The sequence below is a fragment of the Salvelinus namaycush genome, chromosome 9, assembly GCF_016432855.1.
Source record: "Salvelinus namaycush isolate Seneca chromosome 9, SaNama_1.0, whole genome shotgun sequence".
Taxonomy (NCBI): domain Eukaryota; kingdom Metazoa; phylum Chordata; class Actinopteri; order Salmoniformes; family Salmonidae; genus Salvelinus; species Salvelinus namaycush.
In genome coordinates, this window is record NC_052315.1 from 34,169,647 (window position 1) to 34,183,656 (window position 14,010).

The window sequence follows — 14,010 nt, forward strand, 5'->3', positions numbered from 1 at the left end:
AATAAGGCTGTAACATAACAAAATGTGGAAAAAGTCAAGGGGTCTGAATACTTTCCGACGTCACTGTATGTTAACATGGGCTATTTTGAGCACTTTTCTGGGATGCTTGTTTTCATTGCTTTACTGGGAAGCTTAGCAGAAGTAGACATTCTCATGTTATTTATGTTAGTGCAGGATGAGCAGCACACAGTGGACTTCCTACTAGGGCACACCTCAGTGCTAACAGCATAAATCTGGTTCATAGGCACATGTTTGCTGCATACAATAGCTGTAGGATCAGCAGAGGCATTCAGGGCAGTTAGAGGGAAATAAATTAGGTTACTTGAACATTGTGTCTTCCAATGCCCCTTGTATAATGTACATTTGCTAAATCATTATGATGACTCAGTGACACAATGGCAGGGATTAACTGAGCTGAGCTTGGGTCATTGATAAGTCATTGTCTCAACGCAGCCTTATAATGCTGTGAAAGGATCCAGGAAACCAAATGATTTGGGTGGATCACATCCTCTTTATAAAACGTGTTTTGTTTCCAAAAGGTATTGAAATTGTCAACAAAAGATACACCCATTGAGCTGCAATAATCACGTAGCCAGTTGTGAAGAGAAAGAATCCTGCTAAAGCGTTTAATGCCATGATTCAAAGAGGACCCAGGGCCAGATATGATGGGTCTTTGAAATCCAGTTTCAACTGTTCAGAGCTGCCCTTCATAATGTCATTAAAACCCACATGGACTATGATAGAATCGGTGTCCATGTTCTGGCGTAGTACATTCGGGAGCATTTTAGTAATGTCATTTACTTGAGCCACAGGATAGGACATTGTTTTTACACCAGGAACAGTCACATTTCTTACCATAACAGCCTTACCGGTGACTGATGTGGTAAACTCCTCAATGTTATCAGATAAATCCTGGAACATATTCCAGTCTGTGCTAGTGAACCAGTCCTGTAGCTTAGCATCCACTTCATCTGACCAGTTCCACATTGAGCGCATCACTGGTACTTCCTGTTTGAGTTTTTGCTTGTAAGCAGGAAGAAGGAGGATAGGGTAATGGTCTGACCTTGTATATATTTCTGTGTGTGGATTAAAGGGGATATAGAATTTTCCATTTCCCAGCACCGGCCACGAGAAATGCCGCCTCTTAAAACCTTTTCTCAATAGGGGGTGCTGTTTGCACTTTGTAATAATTTCGTTCCCAAATTAAACTGCCTCGTACTCAATTCTTGCTCGTACAATATGCATATTATTATTACTATTGGATAGAAAACACTCCCTAGTTTCTAAAACCGTTTGAATTATATCTGTGAGTAAAACAGAACTCGAGTTGGAGCAATTTTCCTATGAGGATGTGAGAATGCTGAATTCTGCAAGCTGTTCTGAGGTCGGTTTATTAATTTGCCTGTCTTCTATTGGTTGAGATGCACTGCATACGCCTTCCCCTGGATGTCAGCGAATAGTGAGAATTGAAATGGTGTCGCTAGGCAGATCTGAGAGCTTATAAATGGGCTGGCAACGTGGGGTCCTTCCTTTCTTCTCTTCGCCATGACGCAAAAAGGACCTCTGGATGTCGTTCTAGAAAGCTCCCGTTATAGCCCTTAGATATATCCGGCTCTGTTTTTATTCGATATAGGTGTTAAAGACATCATAATGTTGTTATTTTAAACCGAGTTATATCAGTTTATATCAGTATATTGCGATTTTCGGATATTTATTAGTGCTGCGTTATAGTGAGTTGGACACGTCTTTGCCACATGGCTAATGTTTACTGCTAATTCCAACGTTGAAGACTACATTCTACAACCGAGCAACGATTCTTTTGGACAAAGGACAACTTGCCCAAGATTCTGATGGAAGCTCATCGAAAAGTAAGAACTATTTATGATGTTAATTCGTTGTTCTGTTGAAAAATGTAAAACGCATATTCCGCCATTAATTTCGGTGCGGTCTCGCTTTAACGCACGCTGTATGTCGTAGTAACGTTAATTTTAAAAATCTAACACAGCGATTGCATTAAGAACTAATGTATCTTTCATTTGCTGTCCAACCTGTATTTTTTTGTCAAGTTTATGATTAGTTATCGATTAGAATAGGTGCCTCTCCCAAGATTTCTCCCGACATATTGTTGGCAGCTTGGCTACTATTCTCATTGTATAACCACGATTTGTGACGCTAAATATGCACATTTTCGAACAAACTCTATATGTATTGTGTAATATGATGTTATAGGACTGTCATCTGAAGAAGTTTGAGAAGGTTAGTGAAAAAATTAATATCTTTTGCTGGTTTATACGTTATCGCTATTGTTGGCTTGAATCAATGCTGTTGTGTGGTTGGCTATTGTAGTAAGCTAATATAATGCTATATTGTGTTTTCGCTGTAAAACACTTAAAAAATCTGAAATATTGGCTGGATTCACAAGATCTTTGTCTTTCATTTGCTGTACGCTGTGTATTTTTCAGAAATGTTTTATGATGAGTATTTAGGTAATTCACGTTGGTCTCTGTAGTTATTCTAGTTGTTTTGGTGAGAGTTGTGATGGTGGCTGCAATGGTAAACTATGATTTATACCTGAAATATGCACATTTTTCTAACAAAACATATGCTATACAATAAATATGTTATCAGACTGTCATCTGATGAAGTTGTTTCTTGGTTAGTGGCTATTTATATCTTTATTTGGTCGAAATTGTGATAGCTACCTATGCAGGAAAAAAATGGTGGAGTAAAAAAAGTTGTGTCTTTTGCTATCGTGGTTAGCTAATAGATTTACATATTGTGTCTTCCCTGTAAAACATTTTAAAAATCAGAAATGATGGCTGGATTCACAAGATGTGTATCTTTCATCTGGTGTCTTGGACTTGTGATTTAATGATATTTAGATGCTAGTATTTACTTGTGACGCTATGCTAGGCTATGCTAGTCAGCTTTTTTACTGATGGGGGTGCTCCCGGATCCGGGATTGTGATGAAGTAGAAGTTAATTAATTTTCTTGTGTGCTTACGCTCCTCTACAGATCATTGAGTGCCAGCATTGGTTTGTGGTGGTAAATACTATAGACCGCTACAAAAAATATAGATTAAGACTCTCTTGTTAAATAGTATGGTCTGCAGTCATGAGGTATTTTAACTCAGGTGAGCAAAAACTTGAGACCTCCTTAACATTAGAGAACGCGCACCAGCTGTTGTTAACAGAGACAGACCCTTCCTCCCTTTGTCTTGCCATCTGGTTCTGACAATGCATAGAAAAATCAGTCATGACTTTGAGAGACAGGATATTCCAGTTTTTCAGGTCCCGTTGACAGGATAGTCTCGAACGGATCTCATCCAGCTTGTTCTCCAGTGACTGCACGTTCGCCAATAGAAGAGGGCGATGCAGTCTATTTGCTCGCCGACCTAATCTCGTCAGGATGCCGCCTCGCCTGCCTCTCTTTCACAGGGATTAGGACCTGGTCTGGAATAAGCAGAACGGTAATAAAACGTGTAACAAAAAGTAAAATGAAGATGTGATTGCTGATGTGAAAGTTATATAAAGACAGAGTTTTATGTTAAGAGTTTTGTATTGGTCTTTCATTGCCATCTAAAAATAAGAGTTGTACTTGTTGACACAGGTGCCTAGAAACCTAGTAACCAGACACACACCCTTTCTTGAGAAAAGGGAACAGGGAAATTAAACTCAAGACAGACTTTACTGGAAACAAAACTGAAGGGAAAGAAGAGTTGTGTGGCAAATAGCCATTGTGCTCAGCGTGTGCATGAGTCAGCACACACACCGCAGAAGGCTGCTGAGGGGAGAACGGCTCATAATAATGGTTGGAACAGAGCAAATGGAATGGCGTCAATGGAAACCATGTGTGGATGTATTTGATACCATTCCACAAATTCCAGGCCAGCTATTACCACGAGCCCATCCTCCCCAATTAAGGTGCCACCAACCTCCTGTGACATACACACAAACAATGCAGGCTGAGGATAAATTAGGTGCTTTCCTGTGGCCCTTGGCATTAACAGTTGAGGAGGAGGGGAGGGTTTTTTCAGGGCATAAATGGACGATGCAACGTTTGATCTGTCCTTTTTATTCTGCGGAGCCCTTGGCTAAAGGGTTCAGGGGCGAGTTTATTTTCCATAGAGATCTAATAGCTCGTATAGTGATGCATTGTTTTATTTTTTAATGTGCTTTGTATGTCATTCACTTTGCATGCATTTCAATGTCATCAAACCAAAATATTGTATTTGTGTTGTTGTACATTTACAGTTACACGGAAAGGCTACTGTTTTGTCTTTAGAGTAAAATTGCTATAGTTCAAGATAACTTTGACAATAATATAATACATGGTAAGAGTATTTGTTAAACATCAATTCTGAACCAGGAAGTATCCGTATCGCCTGCGTCACTTACATCTATCTGTGTCCTTCCTTGTGTTGCAGTACTGGTGACCCTCTGTCAGGTCACCATGGAGTTCCCACTCTGTCTGCTTGCTGTGTATTTTTATTGTACCTCACATCCGCAACATGAATGTGCCTGTGATGAATAAACCTTTTATGGACAATAAAGATGAATATAATTCAAATGAACCTTTAAACATACTAAATTGTTGGGCCAGAGTTGCCTAGCTGTGACTAAAACAAAGTATTTTCCCACGGTGACAAGGAGGAAGAGAGGAGGCTCCCAAGGGGAGATCACTGGGTCCCTGGCCATGTCCTGAGGGGTGTGTTGGGAGTCTGTCCACTAGCAGGTACTGACCCTCAGCATGACCCTTCAGGACCTGTGCCCGGTTTCCCAAAAGTATCTTGATGCTAAGGTTCGAAGATTAACTTAGCCTTAAGATGCTTCTGGGAAACCGGGCCCTGGTCAGTCGGGCCTGGTGAGCAGAGCTAGGTGACCTTGACGCACTGGCGAACCCAAGCGCTAGACACCCGAAGACACCTAGGACGACAAGATGAAGCTCATCCAAAGCACAAAGCTTACATAACTTACCTGAATACTTAAACAATTAATACTTACCTGAATACTTCTTATGGCTGAGATCCCGTTAACGGGATCGACATGACAACAGCCAGTGAAAGTGCAGGGCGCCAAATTCAAACAACAGAAATCTCATAATTAAAATTCCTCAAACATACAAGTATTTTACACCATTTTAAAGATAAACTTGTTGTTAATCCCACCACAGTGTCCGATTTCAAAAAGGCTTTACGACGAAGGCACACCATCTGATTATGTTAGGTCAGTACCTAGTCACAAAAAAACACAGCCATTTTTCCAGCCAAAGAGAGGAGTCACAAAAAGCAGAAATAGAGATCAAATGAATCACTAACCTTTGATGATCTTCACCAGATGACACTCATAGGACTTCATGTTACACAATACATGTATGTTTTGTTCGATAAAGTTCCAATCTAAGTTTACATTGGCGCGTTATGTTCAGTAATGTTTTGCCTCCAAAACATCCGGTGTTTTGCAGAGAGCCACATCAATTTACAGAAATACTAATAATAAACATTGATAAAAGATACAAGTGTTTTACATGGAACTTTAGATAAACTTCTCCTTAATGCAACCGCTGTGTCAGATTTCAAAAAAGCTTTACGGAAAAAGCACACCATGCAATAATCTGAGTACAGCGCTCAGAGACCAAAACAAGCCATATAGGTACCCGCCATGTTGTGGAGTCAACAGAAGTCAGAAATAGCATTAGAAATATTCACTTACCTTTGATGATCTTCATCAGAATGCACTCCCAGGAATCCCAGTTCCACAACAAATGTTAGTTTTGTTCGATAACGTCCATAATTTATGTCCAAATACCTCCTTTTTGTTTGCGCGTTTAGTTCGAAAATCCAAATTGATGACACACAGGCCAGACGAAAAGTCAAAAGATTCCATTATAGTTCGTAGAAACATGTCAAACGATGTATAGAATCAATCTTTAGGATGTTTTTAACATAAATCTTCAATAATGTTTCAACCAGAAAATTCCTTTGTCTTTAGAAAGGAGAAGGAACGCAGCTACCTCTCACGGGGGCGCACCTGAGTGAGCTCATGGCACTCTGCCAGACATCTGACTCAATCAGCTCGTATTCCCGCCTCCTTCACAGTAGAAGCCTGAAACAAGGTTCTAAAGACTGTTGACATCTAGTGGAAGCCTTAGGAAGTGCAATATGACCCCATAGACACTGTATATTGGATAGGCAAACCTACAAACCTCAGATTTCCCACTTCCTGGTTGGATGTTTTCTCAGGTTTTTGTCTGCCATATGAGTTTTGTTATACTCACAGACATCATGCAAACAGTTTTAGAAACTTCAGAGTGTTTTCTATCCAAATCTACTAATAATATGCATATCTTAGCTTCTGGGACTGAGTAGCAGGCAGTTTACTCTGGGCACCTTATTCATCCAATCTACTCAATACTGCCCCCAGCCATAAGAAGTTAAACAATTAATACTTACCTGAATACTTAAACAAGCAATGTAACTATATAGAATGCAGCCAGATGAAGAACCATTCTTTTCTTTATTTTGGTTGGCTTCTGGTTGTCTGTGTTTCGGCAGCTCGTGGGGGGGGGGGGGGGGGGGGCTGCTGATTTAAACACAATCCCAAATACACTACAAGGCTGAAAGCATGATTTCCTTAAATGTTTTTAAAAACTTTAATAAAAATGGAAAGAACCTATGCGACATGAACAAACTTGCCTGTGTCATGTGTTCTGTAGTTTTGCAATTCGGGTATTTATAAGCTCTCTGATATTGATTCCACATTGCAGAGAACTACTGCAAAATGATACATATAGCTAGTAGTGTAGTGTAAGTAAATCATATCAAATCTACTTGACACATCCTTGAATTGATACATACTTCCAATTTCATATCAGTCTCACTGCATTATTTTAGTTGTACTTTTTTGTAATTAGCTTCATGTAGGCCAAGATTAGCGTGTAGTTTAGAGCCTTCTCTGGTTTCATACTTCCTTGAATGGGATTTCCCTCTCTCCAGCCACGCACGCACACATACAGTGCATTCAGAAAGTATTCAGACCCCTTGACTTTTTCCACATTTTGTTACTCTACAGCCTTATTCTAAAATGGATTTTTGTCAACAATATACACACATGTAAATAAGGTATTTTTGTGTTTTATATTTAGTAAATTTGCAAACATTTCTAAAAACCTGTTTTCAATTTGTCATTATTGGGTATTAAGTATTCAGACCATTTGCTATCAGACTCGAAATTTAGCTCAGGTGCATCTTGTTTCCATTGATCATCCTTGAGATGTTTCTACAACTTGATTGGTAAATTCAATTGATTGGACATGATTTGGAAAGTCACACCTGTCTATATAATGTCCCACAGTTGACAGTGCATGTCAGACCAAAAACCAAGCCATGAGGTTAAAGGAATTGTCCGTAGAGCTCTGAGACACGATTGTGTCGAGGCACAGATCAGGAGAAGTGAAGCAAAACATTTCTTCAGCATTGAAGGTCCCCAAGAACACAGTGTCCTCCATCATTCTTAAATGGAAGACGTTTGGAACAACCAAGACGCTTCCTAGAGCTGGCCGCCCGGCCAAAATGAGCAATCGGGGAGAAGGGCCTTGGTCAGGGAGGTGACCAAGAACCCGATGGTCACTCTGACAGAGCTCCAGAGTTCCTCTGTGGAGATGGGAGAACCTTCCAGAAGGACACCCATCTCTACAGCACTCCACCAATCAGGCCTTTATGGTAGAATGGCCAGACGGAAGCCACTCCTCAGTAAAAGGGTCATGACAGCCCGCTTGGAATTTTCCCAAAGGCAGGTAAAGACTCTCAGAACATGAGAAACATGATTCTCTGGTCTGATGAAACCAAGATTGAACTGTTTGGCCTGAATGCGAAGTGTTAAGTATGGAGGAAACCTGGCACCATCCCTACGGTGAAGCATGGTGGTAGCAGCATCATGCTGTAGGGATGTTTTTCAGCGGCATGGACTGTGAGACCAGTCAGGATCGAGGGAAAGATGAACAGAGCAAAGTACAGAGAGATCCTTGATGAAAACCTGCTCCAGAGCGCTCAGGACCTCAGACTGGGGCGAAGGTTCACCTTCCAACAGGACAACGACCCTAAGCACACAGCCAAGACAACGCAGGACTAGCTTCGGGACAAGTCTCTGAATGTCCTTGAGTGGCCCAGTCATAACCTGGACTTGAACCCGATCGAACATCTTTGGAGAGACCTGAAAATAGCTGTACAGTGACTTTCCCTATCCAACCTGACAGAGCTTGAGAGGATCTGCAGAGAAGAATGGGAGAAACTCCCCACATACAGGTGTGCCAAGCTTGTATCGTCATACTCAAGAAGACTCGAGGCTGTAATCGCTGCCAAAGGTGCTTCAACAAAGTACTGAGTAAAGAGTCTGAATACTAATGTAAAAAAAAAAATTTTGCTTTGTCATTATGGGGTATTGTGTGTAGATTGAGGAAAAAATTATTGAATCCATTTTAGAGTAACGCCGTAACGTAACAAAATGTGGAAAAAGTCAAGGGGTCTGAACGCTTTCCAAATGCACTGTGCATGTACGCACGTCATAGTTTGGTTCTCTTTTAAATACACATTTCCGGGTTATAAAGAGGGAGGGGCTCACCTCATTCACCACTTCGCCACTGGACCCAATAAGCGATACATCTCACTTATCAGTTAACCGGGGTTACGAAAGTAACCTTGAGTTTTGTTGTGTTTGTTCAGCACCTAGTAACCAAAGAAGGCACACCCTATCTGAGAAATAGGCAGTGCAAAAAATGAAACTAAAAGATGGATGTTGATGTAAACAAAACAGACAAAGAAAGAAGTAAAGCTTGCTGACACACACACGCACACACAGACACACACACACACACACATACACAAACAAACACACTGTCACGATCGTCGTAATGATGAGACCAAGGTGCAGTGTGAGTAGAGTTCCACATAATTTTAATCAACTGAAACTCACCTAACAAAACAACAAACAACCGAACGAACGAATGAACGAACGAACGAACGAACGAACGAACGAACGAACGAACGAACGAACGAACGAACGAACGAACGAACGAACGAACGAACGAACGAACGAACGAACGAACCGTGCCGCTACAGGTGTGCACTCAGGCAACTCAAAGTAGACAAGATCCCACAACACAAACGAGGAAAAATGGCTACCTAAATATGATCCCCAATCAGAGACAACGATAAACAGCTGTCTCTGATTGGGAACCATATCAGGCCAACATAGACATACAAAACCCCTAGACATACAACACCCCTAGACATACAAAAACCCTAGACATACACAAAAACCCTAGACATACAAAAACCCTAGACATACAAAACTAGCGTACCCACCCTAGTCTCACCCTGACCTAACCAAAATATATAGAAAAACAGAGATATCTAAGGTCAGGGCGTGACACACACAGTGCAGGCTGCTTGTCTGAGGTGCTGTCAGACAGGGCTAAACAGTTCAGGGTATAGGATGAGGGAGAGTAAGAGGAGGAGGAGGGAGAGGAGGAGCAGGAGAGTAGGAGGAGGAGAAGAGGGTTCTCAGGGTTTATAAGGAAGATGCAGCGATTCATCTGTCCTTTCTATCCTGCGGATATGTCTGCTGAAGGATTCAGGGGTGAGTTTTATCTCTATAATGATAAAGAACTTACTGTAAACATTGACCTGTGTTATTTGACCTGACAAATATTTAGTTCAGTTTACATTCATTTCAGTATAATTATTGCTTTACACTTTTTAAAGTAAAGTTGATATGACAAACAGGAATGTTTTTAAAAAACATTTAAAAAACTTTAATCACATTTCCCCGTATTATAAGAGCAGTACAAGTAGAAGTTTAATGTGATGTACAGTCATGATCATATGACAACAGCCTGTTGTTGTTGTTGTTTAGTCAGAGAGTAGCAGATTTATTGAGAACATATGAATCATAATTCAATGAATAGCTTTTGAATTATTGATAAACCATGTAATACATTGAATTCAGAATCAGAAAAATAGTCTGATCAAAGGGAAGTGACCATGTTTTGTAATTACTGACTGCGTCACATCGAAGTCTGTCATTCCTTGTGTTTCAGGGCTGGTGACCTTAATTAACCCTTTAACAGGTCACCCATGGAGTCCCATTCTGTATGCTTGCTATGAATCATGTAAGTATCTCTGTTTGAAGTATCTCTGTAAAACAATATATTACTGTTCAGAGATGTCAGGTCCTAGATAATGTATCTGTAAAAAAAGGAGACAAGTACAGACTTCCTTTTTATTGCTGTAAATCAAGCAATTTCTCACAACTACTCAGAACCGTTGTCTCAATAAGTCAATAAGTCTGTATTGGAACACGTTTCAATGATACGTATCAAGACCTCTACTGCTGCTGTTTTCTCTGCCACTCCCTTGCATCACCAGTGATAAAGTACTATTTGATAAAGGTTTATTAGCAAATGTGAAGGTTTTGCTGTGGTGAAGGTTTCTGAATTGTAGTACTGAACACAATCTCTCTTCCCACAGTGAGGAGGAGGAGGAGGACAAGGAGAAGAAATCCTGGGCTAGACTAAGGGCGGGTCGCGCCTCCCCCGCGACCGTCCTGACATGAGAACACTACACATCGGGTGCGGCCTTCACTAGGGAGTAACGCAACAGTGGTGCTGCCTACCCCAGGTACAAGGCCGATGCGTTGTGTTCCCATACCGGGCCAGCAGGGGGTGACGTGTGCAGAGCCAGTGCTGCAGAAATGCAGTGACCTCGAAACAACTAACCAAAACTCAGACTACAGAAGCAAACCACAAAAGCCAAAACTACTTTCCACTTCCCTTTTTCCCTTTGGCTTCTGGTGGTCTGCGTGCTTGGTTAGGTGGGCTTGAGGGAGGGGCCTGCTGATAAACACAATCCCATAATAGATTCATCTAAAAAGGCTGTACGCAACATTTACTGTAAAAAAACAATGAAACTGTGAAAATAAAAACTGTAAACACATGCAACTTTAACATGTTTTGTCCAGTGTCTGTTGTTTCTATGTGTTGTTTATTCCATATTATAAACCGAGTGGTTCGAGTCTTGAATGCTGATTGGCTGAAAGCTGTGGTATATCAGACCTTATACCATGGGTATGACAAAAAATGACTATTTACTGTTCTAATTACATTGGTAAGAAGTGTATGATAGCAATAAGGCACCTTGTGGGATTGTGCTAAATTGACAATTTACCACCCCTCCTCGTGCCTTATTGCTTAATTGTATCCTTTCACCAAAATATAGTATGTTTGAATTCGATGTATTGTTAGGTTGACCAAATGAGTCTTCCCCTCATCGGCCCTACTAGTATTAGTTCAATTCAAACATAAGAATGGGTTATATGAATTGTTATAGTAGGTTTAGTTTTGAAAGGAGTTTTAGTGCCAATGATGTTACAGACAGGAGAACAACAGAGACACAACAGTACAATAACATACATATAACTATGAGAACTGTCATTTGCTCAATATGGGCACAAGGTCACTAGCCATTAGCAGATATAAGGTGCACTAGTGGGTGGGTGCCAGCTGGGTAGTCAAGAGTGACAAAAGCCTAGTTTACATTTAGTAACATCTGTAGTTTTAGAAGGTCTCATCATGAGACTCGAGGCTCATGCACCCCACTGGTGAGACTTTTCAAATATGTCCAGGGGAAATAAATGATTACAAAGGAATGCAAAGTACAATTACACAATATTTGATAATAACATAATATTAATCATCAGATAATGTACAGTGTAACTTTTTAAAGACAATAATGTGTGTGTGTGTGTGTGTGTGTGCACACATTTAGTATGCACTGGGCTCAGTCGCACTTCACTGAGACACACCCCTTTCTTCTTTCCCATCTGTTTTGTTTTCCAGAAAAGTGGGTCTGAGTTTCACTTCACAGGGGAGGTGGAGACTCAGGTTTTGTTGCTACCCTGCAGTATAAAATCCACCCACTGCTCGCTCTGCTCAGTCCTGCAGTCCCCTGCTGAACGCCATTATGGTAAGCTTTATGTTTTTTGATTTGCATCAATGACAACTTCTATTTTAGGAACAGTGCAACATATACCAGCAACACATAACTACTTACACTGTATTACATTGTATTGCTACAAAATACTGTTTAGTTTTAAATTTGATATTTTGTAAAGTGATCAGTTGTATCATTCTCACTCAAATGTACAGTCAATATCACATGATAAAGGAGCTCTCACACACACTGCATAACTGATATACATGTTCTATCTACAGACGACCACAGATGAGGAGGATGAAGAGGAAGATGATGATTATGACGAAAAGTATGAAGATTATAAGTATAATTACTTTTTATAGTGTACAGTCAGTCTACTCCCAAGGGTAGCACATCGGGTTTCTTTGGCCCTGCATACTGCACGAATACTGTAGACCATGTGTGGGGGGTGGAACCGGTGGGCAGAAGTCCATCTGAGGCACTGAAACAGGCCTTAAAACTAGGAGGTGGAACTCCTTCCAGATGAGGAAGGACTTAAACTTGAACAAAACAGACAATCACTATCACAATGCTATGTGAAGGTACTTGAAGGAATTTCTGAGTGGCTCAGAACATATCAGGGTTGCTTCTTTGGCTAATGGTTAGGATTGCATAACTTACTATATGAGGATATTATGGTTGTAGATATCTTTTCAATAATGTAAGATATGTAGATGCATCTAACCTCCAAACCCAGGATCTCTCCTGAAATGAAGCCAGAAGTCTAAACTCCCATCTTCTGCTGTGTGTCATGCAAAAAAGCATCACAAACCGCTGAAAGGCACAAAAGAGAGCCACTAGGAGACAGGAGGGCAGAGTTCCACCTGAGGTACTGAAGATAAGACAAGATGTCTACCAGGCCTTAAAGGGAGAAGTGGCGCCTACCAGATGAGGAAGGAGGACTTAAGCCTTGAAACCTTGAAGCGAGAAGACTCTCACAATATGAAGGCAGTTTATTATGCTAATCATAACATGATTAACATAATACATAATTTCTGTTGTACCTTAAACATATGGACATACTGTATGTTCAACTAACGCTATGTGAAGCAAAGTGTCTCAGAAAATTTCAGGGTAGCTGCTTGCCCAAAATGGTCAGGATTGCATAATTTCCTATATGAGGATATTATAGTGATAGCTCTTTTCAATAATGTAAGCTATGCATCTAACTGATAAATGAGGAAAAAGGCCTTCTATACTTCAAGTGAGAAGGCACTCACAATGTGAAAGCATACAGTTACAGGGTATAAATAACATAACAAAATAGTATGTTTATTATCAAACCATGTTTACTTGTGCTGTTGTAACGGATGTGAAATGGCTAGCTAGTAAGCAGGGTGCGCGCTAATAGCGTTTCAATCGTAACGTCACTTGCTCTGAGACCTTGAAGTAGTTGTTCCCCTTGCTCGGCTTTTGTGGAGCGATGTGTAACGATGCTTCAAGGGTGACTGTTGTCTATGTGTGCAGAGGGTCCCTGATTCGAGCCCATGTAGGGGCAAAGAGAGGGATGGAAGCTATACTGTTACACTGTTCTACTTTTAACATAGGGACTATGTTAAACGATATCTATAAGGATTTCTGTCGCTTGGTTTTGTGGCTAAAGGGAACATTTGAGGGTAGTTGTTCAGGATAAAATGGTTATGATTGCCTATATTTTCATAATGTAATATGAACATAATTTAGGGTGATTACATATGTTCATATATAATGTATATGTAGATACAACTAACTATCAAAACCAAGTTAACATCTCCCTTCACTTGGAGCCACATGTTGAATGTCCCTTCTTGTGTTTTACTTGTTCTGAAATAAATGTTTTCTTTCATTCTAATGTTGTCTGTACTTTGTATTCAAATTAATGTAAATCCTGTGAGATTAATGTGTAAGTACTTCCATGCCTATCATTATTGCTGAATCCTGTTGAACCATGATATTACTATGCCTAATTTACTTGCTTTGTTACATATTACTCGCGTAAGAT

General features: G+C 40.4%; 2 long non-coding RNA genes across 2 annotated transcripts; both read left to right on the forward strand.

Annotated features, from left to right (window-relative positions):
* Nucleotides 1-9,538: 9,538 nt before the first annotated feature.
* LOC120053476 lies at nt 9,539-10,982 on the forward strand. Its single transcript, XR_005477515.1, has 3 exons — nt 9,539-9,636; nt 10,097-10,168; nt 10,527-10,982. It is a non-coding gene; the product is annotated as an uncharacterized LOC120053476 (long non-coding RNA).
* Nucleotides 10,983-11,897: 915 nt separating this feature from the next.
* LOC120053477 lies at nt 11,898-13,860 on the forward strand. The gene is made up of 2 exons (XR_005477516.1): nt 11,898-12,020; nt 12,269-13,860. It is a non-coding gene; the product is annotated as an uncharacterized LOC120053477 (long non-coding RNA).
* The last annotated feature ends 150 nt before the right edge of the window (nt 13,861-14,010 follow it).